The sequence below is a fragment of the Cydia splendana genome, chromosome 27 (assembly GCF_910591565.1).
Source record: "Cydia splendana chromosome 27, ilCydSple1.2, whole genome shotgun sequence".
Classification (NCBI taxonomy): domain Eukaryota; kingdom Metazoa; phylum Arthropoda; class Insecta; order Lepidoptera; family Tortricidae; genus Cydia; species Cydia splendana.
The window spans coordinates 6797684-6812934 of record NC_085986.1 but is presented as its reverse complement, the minus strand read 5'-3'; the positions used below and the strand labels follow the sequence as shown (position 1 = coordinate 6812934).

At 38.2% G+C, this 15251-nt stretch overlaps 1 protein-coding gene across 1 annotated transcript in view; it reads right to left on the bottom strand.

Annotated features, from left to right (window-relative positions):
* LOC134803665 (nascent polypeptide-associated complex subunit alpha, muscle-specific form) overlaps positions 1-14886 on the bottom strand; it is a 113978-nt gene extending 99092 nt beyond the window's left edge. Inside the window, exon 1 of the mRNA XM_063776454.1 lies at positions 14661-14886. The gene's annotated coding sequence lies outside the window, so the exon portion shown is untranslated. The remainder of the gene's footprint in view (positions 1-14660) is intronic.
* Positions 14887-15251: the final 365 nt, after the last annotated feature.

Sequence of the window (15251 nt, the reverse complement as noted above, 5' to 3'; positions counted from 1 at the left end):
GTGATCATTAAAGTAGGTGTAAAGTCGATAGGTATTGTAAACAATAATTTATTAAGTTAGGCAACAAAAGTATTGGAAATTGCGATAATGAGACCCACCAAAAACATTTTCATGTAATATGTTGCCAAGACGAAACCATAAGGCTTGCACTGACAAAAAGTTATCAGAAATTTACTTTGAAACTGTTTTTTTTTTATTTTTAGAGGTTATAAATAAGTACTACTGATCAGTAACAACGTTTTAATTTCACGGCAGCGTTATTGAGTTAAAGGAATCTGTAAAGTAAAATTATTGATTAAGGTTAATAACCTTTATAAATAGAACCCTTAATTGACCGTCTCCTTTAAAATTGTTACTTTCCTTTAGGTACGTTAACTCGAACACGCTGCCATGAAATTAAAACGTTCTTTACTGATCAATAATAAGTACACATGTCTATATAAAAATAATAATTCTACATGAAATGATCAGAAATACGTAATGCAAAAAATACATACGTACATATACAATAAAAACTAAAACGTGACCATTTCCCGGTCTAGTTAAAATACTGCCATCATAAGATCATTATACTGTGACCCGTCTGCTATGTTTACCGTGCGCGGCGCGCGCTCACGATCTCGGCGAGCGGGTCGCGGGACGCGCGGGCGGGGCTTCACGGTTTGCCGCGCACCTCACCCCCTCAGATTCGTTGATGAGTCGAATCATATCGCCTTAAGACGCCTCTGATGGTCGACATAGTTATCTGCCTGTCCATTAACCTTTTAGACGCCGTGTCTAACACAAAATCTGTCACGCGAACGCCACGTCACCGAAGTGTCAAAACTGAAATTGAACTTTATGCATATGCACGTAGGTCTATGTTACTCTGTGGTCTGTGACCGATTAATCAGTCTTTGGCGTTGAACCTGCGGTGCGGATATATCGATCACTGGCGTCCAAAAGGTTAAGACATATTTTAAAGGAAGAACTCTGTTTTATGTCACAAACTAAAATGCCAGTTAGATTGACCAATCTACTACCCCATAACATTATAATTTGATGACCTAGTCTATAGGTACTTAGTTACCCTGCCTATGAAGAGGATGATCACATAAGGGCATTTATTTGTGTGATGACATATACCAATATATGACGTTTTTCTCCCCAAATGTCCCGGTCGATGACACTGCAGACTACGCACTGCGAGCTGCTTTTAAAACAAATGATTTTTCAGAATACCTGTCGGACTGCGGACAAAGATGTATGTTTAATACAAGCTGGGCGTGTTGTGTTGACATACTTGGCGTGAGGCACGTTTTTCTGGAAACTTTACGACTGCCGATGAAGCAACGGTTGAGGAAGAGAAAGCCATCAACATTCAATTAAAATGTTTTCAGATTTTCGTGAAGACATTTTTACGGACTATCACATGCGTTATGAAGACTCTCTCTCGCCGTACGACATAAATACGTCAGATTAAATTGATTCCTTTGATTTTGGTGATCCCCTAGAGTAGAGGTGACTACTTAATTTGTATATTAGTTAATCCGGCACTGCATACAAAAATACAATTTCCTACAGAATGTAATCTTAAATAAATATCATCTTATTGCCAGAAATCCAGGTGAAACAATGTTCTAGATATTTTCAATAAGTTCAGTTGTTTGCACTAAATCTAAAAGATACTAAATACTACATCTAAAACTGTAGGTATTAGATCTCAAGACGCAAGAGTATTTTGGTAGGTATGTTATTCAAAAGCAAGATAGCCACGCGGCATGTTAGTATATCAATAGATTTTACGATATTTCGGCAAATTCATTCGCCTTCAGAGTCTTCAGACACGCGGAAAATATTTCTCACACCATTCCCCATCTTTACATTACTAAGAGGCCGTTTCTGAAGTTACAATTTGATCAATTTGTTATTGATGTGATCTCATTAAGGCATTTCATGCGCATTAATTTGTGCTACTACACTACATTAGTAGTGCAAAATTGTTTTCCGTCGTATTTTCTTGGAAACGTTCGTATTTGTCGTGCTACTTCAGTCAACCTCAGTATCTATTGTGCGCAGAGTGACTGAAATAGCAAGACACGTTCGTACGTTTCCGTGAATACACGATGGAAAATAATTATGCACTACATCTGTAGCGAGATGCAAAGAGACGCGTCTTTGATCTTTGCCTTAGGGGGCCTCCCATAAGATAAACGTACAACATCAACAAATGAAAAGAAAAATGTATCGCGATGACAGACCCTAAGCCCCCTCCACACTCGCGTTCGCGGCTTCGCGGCGATGCGCGCACGAGTGTGGAGCGGGCTCTACGAAGTCACGGTGTGACTAATCGTCACTACTTTGAAAAAATCTCGTATCTGGCACTGCTACTCAAAGTTAAAACGCAGTAACTCTGTATGCATCCCATACATAGTTACTAAATTTTTCTTTTGATTGACAAGACAAGATACGACTTTTTTTCAAAGTAGTACGTAATGTCATACATTAAGTTACGATTGGCGTTTTCTATATCAACGAATGTCATCTGGGCTAGACCTTCTGATTGCATTTCGCTCACACTAATGGGAGCGAGCAATCAGAGGGCCTCTCTATCGTTCGAATATGTAAGAGTGATAGAGAGGCAGATAACGAAATTTCAATTTTCATGTTTCACGGTAGGCCCTTAGAGACATATATGCCATTGCATTTATTGGTGCTAGACGCCTAATGATGGCCACGCCATTGCGTGTTGCGCGTCTGGCTTCGGCTAAGGCGAAAACCATAGGTGGGAACGAAAGGTTCGATCGCTGTGTCTCGCTCCAAGCTATGGTCGTCGCCTTACCCGAAGCCAGTCGTGCAATGTCGTGGCCAGGCCGTAAAGTGTCATTCTATGAAACTTGCTACATATGTAAACAAACCCCCATATTGAAATTTTATTGTCTCTGACTGATGAATTTACTAGTGACTTTGGTTTATATTAGTTAGCAAGTTCCATAGAATGACACTTTAATGATATGACTCAAGGTCTCATCAAAACACGATGAAAGTCTTACCAAAATTTAGAAATCACAACCGGCCTCTAGGTGATGTTTTGAAATACTTTACTTTCCGCGACGATGTTTTGTTTCAGTGGCGTTGGAACGACTTCAATGTTTGTCGCCTCAAGGACGCTGCTTCTTCCTTGTTTTTAGTTAATTATTAATTATTTTAAAAGTGGCTTTGTTATGATCAGACATCGTTTTATAGCATTTTCGGCGCAGCGGAGTGGTGTTATGTTAACGGAATTGGTATGAGTAATTTCAACCCTATTTATTAATTAGCGTTAATTACGTTAATATTAACCTTAATTTACCATTTCAGTTGGAATTATCTATATTCTATACCAATTCCGCTGCACCAAAAATGCTAGAATTTTTTTATTATTAGGGGCTACTTAGGTTGATCTGTGTAAGATGTCCCCCTAATATTTATTTATTTATTTATTTTTTATATCTCAGGTGTCCATTTTTTGCCTCGAATAAACGCTCTCTATTCTATTCTATGAAGCTATAGTCTGTCAGACAACTTTGTCAATAGAAAAGGCGCGAAATTCAAATTTTCTATGGGACGATAACCCCTCGTGCCTACAATTTTTAAATTTGCCGCGTTTTTGTACAGACGGAAATGGCTTGACAGGGAATATTTCTTTTTTTTCTCTTTACATCTTATCCGTAATGACTCGATGAATTATTACAGTATTATATAATATGTCTGTGTTGATTAATATCCGGATCGAAGGACCAAAAACATTTAACAGACGCACATTTGAAATGAAATAAATTCAATGTAAAATAAACAACAGAAATGACCATGAAAAGAGGAGAAAATATAATTAGTGTTGCCTTAATTCTCTGTTTACAGTTTCGCCATATATAAAAATGTTTTGTTATTGAACACATGTCAAATGCTGCCACTTTAGTTTGGCAAGCCATTTCCGCCAGTAGAAAAATGCGGCATATTTGAAGGTGGTTAAAAAAGACGCGAAGTGTTGACGAAGGGTACGCGTGTGATTTTTTCTACTGACAATAAGGCGTGTCCAGACGAAGACAATTTTTCGCCAAACTGATTAAATTGTCCGATCAAATCAGGCCGTGCGGCGCAAACTCCAATTTGGCTCGCCGAATTCAACCGCCGATTGTGACCGATTTTACCGATAAAATGGGGTGCGGACGCAAGAATACCAATTTGTGACGCTATTTTATTCGCGTTTAGGAGCATTTCTTTAGTTTAGAGCGCTCAAATATCACTATAAATTTAAAAATGGTGAAAGTGGCCAAATTGGCGTTTGCGTCCGCACCACCTCGGACAATTTAATCAGATTGGTGAAAAATTGTTCTCGTCAGGACAGGCCTATAGATATGAATGATTCTGCTGCCCGTAATTATTATTGCTGAAAGTATAACTAGTAACTTGTTTCTCAAACTCCACCTGATCCTTTTGGAATACCATCGACATATCATTGGCCGTAATAGCAAGGTTATTAATAGTGGCGGCCCACATTTGGCGCACTATTAATAGTCGGCCATCGACCTATCGACAACTTGTCAATCGGCCAGGAAACGTAGGTCAAATTATTGATTGCCGGATTCACAGTGTGACAAGCCAGATATTTGTTTTATTAAGAAACTTTTAACTCAGCCATTTGTCCATTTTTAGGGTTCCGTACCTCAAAAGGAAAAAACAGAACCCTTATAGGATCACTCGTGCGTCTGTCTGTCTGTCTGTCTGTCCGTCTGTCACAGCTTATTTTCTCGGAAACTACTGGACCAATTAAGTTGAAATTTGGTACACATTTGTAAATTAGTGACCCAAAGATGGACATCTAACGTAATCAAATGAAGTTTAAACATGAGGGTCACTTTTGGGGGAGGGGGGGTCACTTTTTGACAAAATGAAATTAGCAACCTAGTTAGCTCATGCATAACCTCACGCTCACGATCACCATGAGGTTCAAGGCCACATCTGTCACCGTCCAACAAACTAAATTCCCTACATGTCACAATCATCTCTCTTCTCTATTCCTCTTCTACTCATACAATACTGTAGAAAGAGTACAACGGAGGTTGCTCTTTTCTCTTTTCATTTCTACAATTTGGATGACGTCATGCAATATAAATGATTGCCAAGAACGAGACAATTTTGATTTATTGTTTGGTGTAATATCAACGGTTTCGAATCACATGATTTAAATAGTGAGCATTTTTAAATGAAAGCTGCGTTTTGTTATAGCTTTTATTTCAGGTTCATTAATATTGTCTGTCAAGGAAATGTCGGTGGCATTTAGGAAAATAATCTATTTTATCCACTAGCATTTATAATCAGTTTTATAATATACATATTCCAGCAGATTCGATGTCGATATGCCAAACCAATTTTGAATGAAAAAGGCGTTAACTCAAACGCAGTGCATCCAGCTTGCACCAATGTCAGTACGAGGGAGATGCATTGTGAGATATTTTACGCAGTCGCTAGCGAATACGTCAGTGTCAGGTGTACTCGTGATTAGAATACGGTAGAAGAGAACAACCGAACTTAAAAAACCGGCCAAGTGCGAGTCGGACTCGCGTTCCAAGGGTTCCGTTTATTACACAATTTTTAACAATCAGTGCCGGATTAAGATATTTTGATGCCCTAAGCATTTCTAGGTGCCCCCTCTCCCTAGGGTCATCAAGATTACATTGATTTTTTGGTAAATTGAGAGAAGTTCATTGCCGCATTACAGCTGAGAATGGAAATCAGTCACATCATTTTATCACGAAAATTGACAGTGCCGCAGCAGTAATGTTGCAACAGAGTACCTAATGCTGTTGCAGTCGCCACCCGAATGTCACCTTTATCATAGCTTAGAAAGTAATAGAAACGCGAGCGAAGCGAGCGCGGAAATTTTTCGATATAAAAACGCAATATGATAGACAGTTGTACATTTTTACTTTTAGTATGGAAATCAGTCACATCATTTTATCACGGAAGTTGACAGTTCTGCAGCAGTAACGTTGCAACAGAGTAATGTTGCTGCAGTCGCCACCCGAATGTCACCTTTATCATACCTTATAAAGTTATTGAAAACGCGAGCGAAGCGAGCGCGAAAATTTTTCGATATAAAAACGCAATTTTGGTTTTAGTCCCAACCAGGCGCGAATCCAGGATTTCATACAGAGAAGGGATGGGACAGTTTTCTATCAGCCTAGCTTCGCATAGGGCTCGATATTTAAGGGTCTCAGCGAGGTTGTTTTCATGCATAAAATATGCAAGAAAGTAGAGCTTGGAATTGAATTGGCGAAGTGTGAGAAAGGCAGTAGGCCCAGCTGCGAAAGAGGAAAGCTTGGATTTGGATCCACGCCCAAGTGTAATTAAGGCAGAAGATCAACTTTGCCGTAAGGCAGAAGGCCTCGCATAAGACCTAACGCCGAACCGCAAAAGAGTGGGTTGAAATCGAATCTATGCATGTAATCACGACTCTTCTACTGCTACCGATTGTTTCCCAAAGAATTACGCGCCATTATTTTTGCAAATTAGCTTTTGGACAGCTAAAAAAATCGTGTGGTAAAAACGATGTGTCTGTCCCTAATTTTAAAATTTGTTCACCTTTTTCAACCTGGCATTTTGGTGCCCCCCCTGAACGTGGTGCCGTAAGCACGTGCTTGTTTTGCTTATTGGTTACAAAGTCTTTATTAATTCAACCATTAAAGTCGACGAGTACAAAAAACTTTAAGCTAGCTCTCAATTTAAATTTTTTTTTTAACATTATTTTTAATTTGACCTTACAATTACTCGTAAGTAGGTAAGACCGTTAAATATTTAAAATGATTATCTTATCAGAAAATTATCACCAATTACTCTAAGAAAACTACTACTCTAAGTAATCCGGCACTGTTAACAATGTATTTTTTATGTGAAACGTGAGTGAAATCTCTTTAAAAAATCCGTAGGGGTCGGATCAAAAACTGTAATTAAGTCCGACTCACGCTTGACTGTACATTTCTAATAGATTTTCCTGTCATCTATAGGTATAGACCTATTTTATGTATTTTTTTAAAAATTTAAGACTTAGTAGTTTCGGAGATAAGGGGGGGGGAATGGTCATTTTTTACCTATTTTCTTGAATAACTTCTAAACTGTTTATTCGAAAATTATAAAAAAAATGTATTTGAGATCCTTACAATAAGCTCTTTCATTTGATATGTAACATGATATAGTTTGAAAAATTATTTTTTTTCATTTTTTCATTTACCCCCCAAAAGTGGCCCCCATGTTTAAAATGCATTTGTTTACGTTACATGTCCGTATTTGGGTCACAAACTTACATATGTGTACCAAATTTCAACTTGATTGGTCCAGTAGTTCCGGAGAAAATCGGCTGTGACAGACGGACAGACAGACAGACAGACAGACAGACAGACAGACAGACAGACAGACGCACGAGTGATCCTATAAGGGTTCCGTTTTTTCCTTTTGAGGTACGGAACCCTAAAAAAAACATTCCTAACCGGATACTTCTCACGCTTCGTCATTAAACACTTGTCTTAACACATTCAGTGGCAGCGCGAGCTACGCGCTACGAGCGTAGCCGATAACACGGGAAAAACCGTATGTAGCGGAAAGCGCCTACGAACAGAGAACCCACCTAGAGTCAGACCGTGAAAAGTCTGCACCGATGTTGATAGCCCACGCAGTGCAAGTGTCATTTTAAACGTCAAACTTCTATGAAATTATGACGCTTCTTGGTGCGACTTTAGCGGGTCGCTGGCAGTGGGTGAAGAATTTGATGGTGAAAATATTACAACAACCTGGCACAATTGAATGAATTGAATAACATCACTGTATTTCCGGCAGCAATTGTCAGGCAGCATCACAAGCATAATACACTTGGCATTTTTCCTCATGCTCTGGACTGCATGAGGAAAAATGCCCATTTGCAAAGACAGGGTAAACTTACGAATACTTATACAGGCTGATTCATGCGACGTGAGCAGGACTAATCCTGCACACTCAGTAACTGATAATTGATCGATCACCGTCGTATTTAGGAGAAACTACCACACTTTTTCCTATTTTTTTAACTTTTTGGTGAGGGCAAATTTAATTCTCAACAATCATGGTCACCCTACAGGACCTAATTAATAAACATAAAACCTCTTTAACCGTAATGGCATTTTGATTACGAAGAAAATAAACTGTCAAACTTGAGTGAGATACGAGTTTTCAAAAGTAACCAGACCGTGATGACAGTAATGACATTCAATTTGACACAGAATATCGGTAGTTTAGTATTCTAATTTTAGAGTGACCATGCATGTCGTAAAAAAATTAATAACTTTTTTTTTTCAACACGACTAGAAAATTAACGTTAACCTCACTAATACTGATACGAAACAGTTGCTTATAATTAACGATATGCGCAGTGTTAGTCCTGCTCACGTCTCCTGAATCACCCTGTATACGGTGGCTAAAAAATAACTGCATTCCAGGGATTATACTGAGCAACTTTTAGTTACTATGGGACATGGGACCAACAAAAATACCGCCAAAAAAAAAAATTTCCGGCCCATAGAAAATGGACCAGCCAAATTGTTTTTCAGTCTTGATGACCTGGGGCCTACCCCTGTAATCAAGACTGTATCGACGTTTTAATAACAGTAAATTTCAAGAAACTTAAATAATTATCACGGACTTTGGTCGCTTCTTCAAATTCTACCAACAGCACTCTTAACTGGCAAACTACCATAGGTGGTCCTTATATCTCTTCAATAAGGTATATAATTATTCAGTTAAAAATTTAAACGACGCGCATCATATGAAATGGCTCCTCTACACGATGCGCCAACGTCGACCAATCCAAGGGACGCAGCTATGCGGTAGAATGAGATAGCAATATCACTTGCTCCCTCTAACGCATAAATGCGTCCCTTGGATTGGCCGACGTTGGCCCATCGTGTAGAGGAGCCAAAACATGTATTGTTAAGGACAATCACTCAACACTCCGCCAAGCGTGAGCGTGACAATTAGAATAATAGAGTTGCTGACGGATCCGCGGGCCGTCTGTTCGCTCTGGCGCTTTGGCAATGTTGGCATCTCTGCCTCAGGACTATTTTGGCTAAATATATAGGTGACTAGTCCAAATGTACCATGGAACTAGACTATAGTTCGATATTAATTTGTTTCCTATGTACAGTCACGCTCCGTGATTGTTATGCCTTTTAGGGTTGTAGCTAAAATGCTAAATAAATGCTAGCTAAATTTTAGCTAGCACCCTAAATGGTGTAACAATCGCAGAGCGTGATGGTACCATATATGGATCTAGAATATAGACTATATAGTTCGATATAATTTTAATACCTATGTACAATCGAACAAACTGAGACACTTATTTTTATCTTATAACGTGGATAATAAAGTCATCCATAATCTAAGTCAAGAAGTAGGTTGAATGTAACTTTCGTCACACATTTAACGGTCACTTATGATTGTTACGCACGATGGTAAAGAAAATCTAGGTATTACGGAACAAGTATTTGGAACAGTCCATCAACACATCGATTTGCGACATGTTATAGCGCAAAATTCCAGAAATAAATCTCTTTACGATGTACATAACGTTTGAAATGCTATAATAAAACGCAACAGGTTTTTTATAGTGCACACACCACACATCACAGATGCTATCGGTGCATTCCGACACAATAACGACGCGCCCACGCGGATTCGCGACCAAAAAGCACCTAATTATACGCGGGAAGTTGGATATACAAAATGGCTGACTGTTTTTCACGCACGTTTTTCAGGTGGGTGGCGCAGAAAAGGGAAACTAAATGGAAACTGACCTATCTTCATTAGGCAGATATATGTTATCACAATTGTTATAGGCATAGACCAGTTATGTAAATGCTTTGTTAAAGTAGAGCCAATGTAGAGATAAAATCTTATATTACATACCAATAAAACATACGACGCTTCCGTTCTTTTTTGTATGTTAGGTAACTAACGTAGTCGAATTCGGAGAATACCTACTCGTAAAAGTGGTAAAATGATTGCTAGTAAAACATAAACGAATCATAATTAAAGTGTTAATTATAATGTATAATATGATTAAGTTTTCGTATATTAAATACATGATAAAATTTTAGATACGCGCCCAATAAATGCTTAAATTGAACACGATTTGAGTGAAAAATAGGTTTCTAAGAGGTACTTATCTTATGTATTTTATTCAATTTTAACTGACTGTGCCTATCTAAGTTCTATAAATCTAGATAAGTTAGATGACTATCTAACTTATCTATATATAATTTGGGTGAGTCGATCTACAACAGTGTTTTAAAAATTTTTCATGACGCGACCCCCTTAGTACGAACAAAATGTTTCACTTTTGTCCTGTTTTAAGCCTGGCAGAGGCTACCCAAAAAACACTGCATATTCTGGTGTTTGAAACAGAACACATACTTCAAATACCTACCTGATATCTAATCAATTCACTGTCAGTAGTAATGTCATTTCTAGTATCATTACTTTGACATAACTCCAATACTGACGGAAATTATTAAAATAAACTTCATTACTTGCCGTCATTCCTTCATGACAATAATCCCTACACTATCACTAAAAACGTCATTCATTCAAAGTAATGTCAGTATTCATGATAGTGTCGGGGCCGTAATAGACATCATGGATAAAATCAGATGTATCTATCATCACTTTGTGCTATTTAACGGCTTTCTCCACAAACATAAATATTCAGATCCATCGTAAACGACCGAAACGCAATAATGGCGGTTATTTCTGAACCAAAGGGACGGCTAGATCCGCATCGTCGTATGTTTTTGCCAAAACCCGCGCGGTACATTAATCAGCTTTTTGATGTTTGCGTTGTTTATGTGATGTTTTAAATCTGTGTCTCACTATTAGGACAATGTCCTGGACAGGTTTGCTCATAAATCAAATTAGTAATTCTATCTAGATTAGATGTACCTATATATAGATGGTCAAGCAAGTCTTGTCAGTAGATAATTTTGGATGATAAATATTTAATAACATTCATTTGAATTTGATTTGGTTTGATTTTGTTTGATATTTTACATTTAATATTTGCTTCGGGTTGGTGTGGTAAAATTTTTTGTGTTTTACAAGGGGGCAAAGTTGTTGTTTAACCGCTCGTGCTAATATTGATAACCGAGCAAGCGAAAGATTCTAAAATTGAACCACTATTGTGTTTCACTCAGTGGCAAACTTTGTTTAACCCTCGTGCTACGATTTCGAACTCTCTACGCTCTTGATTTAATTTTGGAGTCTTTCGTTTGCTCAGGGCTATAACCGCAAAAATTGAAGTTCGCAAATTGAGGGCATTTTTCTCTGTCACTTTTATTTCGCCTTCATTGCAGCAAAGACATATGTAACTTACTATCTATTCTTTTTGATTGCAGTAAAAGAGAAAGATCCCCGCAATTTGCGAATTTCGGTTTTCGCGGTAGCCGCTCAGGTATCAAAGTATCAAGCGGTTAAACAACAACTTTGGCCCCTTGTAAAACAAATAACTATCATACAATACAACGATAGGATTACGAGACTTACGAGATTAAAAATGTACCTACGGCTATCTAACTATAAGTTGAATCATCGAGAGCGTGGAATTGCATATGTAGTAGTATTGTTTGTTTACAGGCATTCTACATTTGAATTTTCTATTTTCTTGTACTCTCAGCATACAACCACTACAAATGCAATTCCATCTTCTCGATAATTCAACTATAAGTACCTATATGTGCTGACGAATTCGTAGCACAAATTTGTCTTAGACAATCGATGAATCTTTGATATAAACATGTTGTAAGTAAGTATAATAAAATCAGTCTTGTATATTTAAGGTTTAGTTTTAGTTTATGTTTTTAGCATAAGTTTAAATTTAATTATATAGTCCGACAAGAAATTGTAGAAAATAAATGAGGGCGCCACTTCCTGCGTAACTGTCACATTTTTGACGTAAAATGCTTAAACATGGCAACAATTTAGTATGTATTTTTTTTAGTTCAATTTTATTTAATTTCTACTACGAGTATTTTATGTCGCACTAAGGTAAACGTACTGGTGCTCGACGTGGTCCCAGTACTTGTCATATTGAAACTTAAGTCATTGTCAATAGAGGTGACAGCAAGGTGTCATCTATTGGGTATTAGTATGTCGAGCACTAGTAATACAGTAAAATTATACATTTAGCGTTTGCGTCAAATCCGATCGTTCTGATTTTTTGCAGACTTATTTATGATGTTGGTCCAATGAATAATCCAAGTTGGTGACCTCGAGAGCCGAACGCAACTTTGTCAAAAATCGAAAAACCTGCGAAAATTTCGGTTTTTGTTTAGTTTTGGGCGATTCTAACCCTAAAGGACTAGTTTTTGATAGTACCTTCCTTAGACGTTTTTAAAGAAGACTAAATTATATGAAAATGATAGTACGTGCCCTAGCTCCTAAGAGTAGGAAGAAATATAGCAAAGATTGGACCTGGGGATCCGACCTTTCCCCTCCCTTGTTGGGGGGTATGCACGGTACGATCTCGTAGCTACTGGGCCAAATCAGCTTTGTTTGACCTTAGGAACAATAGTGCCAAGCGGCATCGCCTGAGTCAAAAGTGCATACTCACTGCACAAACTTAGCTTACAAGGTCAATTTAAAAAAAAATCTAAATTTTGAAAGCCTTTATCTCGGAAACTATTCAATCTACAGAGACAGTTCTAATCTCGTATTATAGAAAATTTAGTCTTCTTTAAAAACGTCTAAGGAAGGTACTATCAAAAACTAGTCCTTTAGGGTTAGAATCGCCCAAAACTAAATTAAAACCGAAATTTTCGCAGGTTTTTCGATTTTTGACAAAGTTGCGTTCGGCGCTCAAGGTCACAAACTTGGATTATTAATTGGGCCAACATCATAAATAAGTCTGCAAAAAATCAGAACTACCGGATTTGACGCAAAAGAGCCACGTTACAAAATTTTACAATTTCACTGGATTATAGTACGTTTACCTTATATTGTGAATGTGTTATATGTAATGAGTAGTGACTTTGTTGGATAAAGAACTAGAAAACTTTTTAAAGAAATAAAATATTTTATAATCAAAGCAAGATGTTATTTTTCTCCGCGCTTATATTCATAGCAACAGGTGTCTCCACTCAGCTCGGGTTAATACACCAGACTCCGGCCGTCTTTTATTGTGACGGCTTGTTTTATTGCGACTATAGTTGCTTGATCTAAAGGGGCCCACTGATTAACAGTCCGCCGGACGGTATCGGCCTGTCAGTTGTTCGGAACTGTCAAAATTTTGTTCTAACTGACAGGGGGCTATTCATAAATTACGTCATTTCAAATTAGGGGGGGGGGGGGGGTCTGGACATCGGATGACGGTAGCATGAAGTAGGAGGAAATGGGGTCATTTGAAGCATGAGTTTTGGATGATTATAGGGGGGGGGGTCAAAAATCGTCAAAAATCGATGACGTAATTTATGGACAGCCCCCAGGCCGATACCGTCCGGCGGACAGTTAATCAATGGGGCCCTTAATACCTTTAAACGAGCAATTCTTGTTTATTTATATATATATTTCGGGTATCTCAGAAACGGGCTCTAACGATTTCGATGAAATTTGCTATATGAGTGTTTTCGGGGGCGATTAATCGATCTAGTGGGTCTGGGAAAACGCGCATTTTTGAGTTTTTATATGATTTCCGAGCAAAAAGCTCGGTCTCCCAGATATTTGAAGTTGGACTATTATGTTTTCACCACACCAGCTGGTAAAAGGCTCTCTTGATTGTTCAAAAACTGATAAGAAAGTTGCATTTTATTCACATATGTGAGGCAAAGTACGTAATCAAATGCAAATGTTGAGTTGTTTTCTTATGTTTTTTGGTAGAATTGACTTTTAAATTATTATTTTGAATGATAAGTTTGAACGTTCAATCAACACGTTCATCAAAACGTTCATTTTGAATCGATTTCTTTGATTTTGTTTGATATTTTACGTTTACTATTTTCCTTGTGTTGGTGTGGTGAACATTTTTGTGTTTCACTCTGTGGCAAATTTTGTTTAACCCTCGTGCCTTGAATCCCGCGATAATTTGAAACCCTCGCAACGCTCATGATTCGATTTTTCGGACCACTCGCTACGCTTGTGGTTCAATTTTGGAATCTTTCACTTGCTCGGGTATCAATATTAGCACGCGAAGTTAAATGTCAACTTTGCCCCTTTGTAAAACCGCATGAAAATCCGTTCAGTAGTTTTTGAGTTTATCGCGAACAAACAAACATACAAACAGACAGACGCGGCGGGGGACTTTGTTTTATAAGGTGTAGTGATATCTAGGTACATATATATATATATATTACAGCAATTATGCCCGTTTGGAATTAGTTTTTGTAAAGAGTAGGGATTAAAACAATTCCTACAAACAATATTCATCAAATATCGCAAACAATACGTTACCAACAGAATAACAGTACGTTTGCACACGGCTTCAATATTTATAGTCGCGTCGTCGACCTCCGTTTTCGACATTTACAACACATTTCACTGAAGATTGTCAGCGTGACAATATATCTTACTATTCCCCCGGATATACAAATATATAAAGTTTATTGAACTTAAAAAAAATACTTACTTACCAATATAAAATCATGATCCACAACACAAAACTATATTTAGAAACAACACTGCAGTAACGAAACGCGTTATATTTTTAAATGAATTTTGCAATGGCGCGCGACGCTCTCGCCGGGCCGGCGGCGGACTCAAATCTGAATCGAAAATGTAAAATTACTCCCGGTTATTTTGGCGAACGCCGCCGTGACGGTGGATGATACTAGTTTTTGTACGCGGAATCTTTGTATTTCTGGGTTCGGGTGAATGTTTGACCCTGATGAGTTTGTGATTTGTCTGAGGTAAACTGGGTAAATTAGGTTCGCGTGACTGTCTTCCGCCTCTGCCACCCAGCAGCAGACACAGTATGCTTCTTCTTCCTCGATTCCTCATGACTGAGGGTCGCGACATGAGGTCGTTATTTTGTGCACCAGCAAGGCTCTCCATTCTGCACGATTTTCCGCCTTCCTAATAAAAGGCGATGTGTAGATCCCTGGCAGGCCTTCTTTACGGTGTCCACCCAGCGGGTTGGTGGGTGTCCACGACCCCGTCCTCCATCCACCATGCCAACTATGATGCGCTTTTCAAAGTTGTCCGGCTCCCGTCTGGCCACGTGT